Raw genomic sequence first — 1,305 nt, forward strand, 5'->3', positions numbered from 1 at the left:
CTATATATATATATATATATATATATATATATATATATATATATATATATATATATATATATGATAGAACGATTAATTGGTTGGATTATCTGGCATTTAGAGATAATTGGTATCAGCAAATAACTGCACTCATGCACCCGATATACAAAAAATATCTTTGGACACATCCACAGGCAGCCTTGTCAGTGTGGCTCCTGTGGAACAATGTTAGTGCTCCCCCATGTGAGTTTTGGGAAGGTGGTGAAAAGGTTGCGAGTCATAAATTTCCATTTCCTTGGTCACCATCGTCTTATCAACACATTTCTCTCATCCTAAATGACAGCAGCTCTAATCTAACACTATTACTAGCTAGTGTTAACTATATATTGTTATAGAGAAAAATGCAGTTGAATGAAGTCACCTCACAAAACTGTACCCCCTCTCTCCCTTGAACACCGGTCACGTTTTATATATATATATATATTATATAGTATTATAATATAGTATGTATATAATGTGTATATATAATATATGTATAGATATCAATTACTAGGATATATAACTTAAGATAAATAAAGATAAATAGTGCAAAGTAGCTGTGATGTTGTAAGTTGTGGGTGATGTGACAGAGACAACAAACAGTGGGCATTATGTCATGCTGGTGTTAAAGACTCTGATTGCCGTTGGAACGAAAGACATGTGGTAGTGCTCCTCCTTACACTGTGGGTGTAGCAGTCTGTTGCTGAAGGAGCACCAGGCAAGGGGTGAGCGGTGTTGTCCATGATTGACACAAGCTTGGCTAATATCCTCCTCTTACCCACCTCCTCTGTGGATACCAGAGAGCCGCCCCGCACAGAGCTTGCCCTTTTAACAAGCTTGCTGAGTCAGCTTAACTTAAAACATTAACACTGAATAGCGTTGTGATGGGGGAGCAAGAAAAAAACTGTAAGGAAAAAACAGTATTGTTGCTCAAGTACTAGTGAGCTTGTAGAGGAAAAATTTAAAATGTCATCAAGTACGCTGTGATGAATTTAACTCCTTTGAAGTTCTCACTCTTAAACTTGGAGGGCTGCAACCTATCATATTTGTTATAATTTATCGCCCCCCCCCCGAAAAACTGCCTGGAGGATTTTTATCAGAACTTCATGAATTTTTATCTACTCTGGTTTTAAAGTATGAAAGAATTGTTCTTTGTGGCGATTTTAATATTCATGTTGATGACCCCAACAATGTTAATGCAACTGACTTTTTAAATATGGCCACTTCTTTTAACTTCAAACAACATGTCAAAGGGCAAACACATAACCGTGGTCATACACTGGACTT

The sequence above is a fragment of the Micropterus dolomieu genome, linkage group LG14, assembly GCF_021292245.1.
Source record: "Micropterus dolomieu isolate WLL.071019.BEF.003 ecotype Adirondacks linkage group LG14, ASM2129224v1, whole genome shotgun sequence".
Taxonomy (NCBI): domain Eukaryota; kingdom Metazoa; phylum Chordata; class Actinopteri; order Centrarchiformes; family Centrarchidae; genus Micropterus; species Micropterus dolomieu.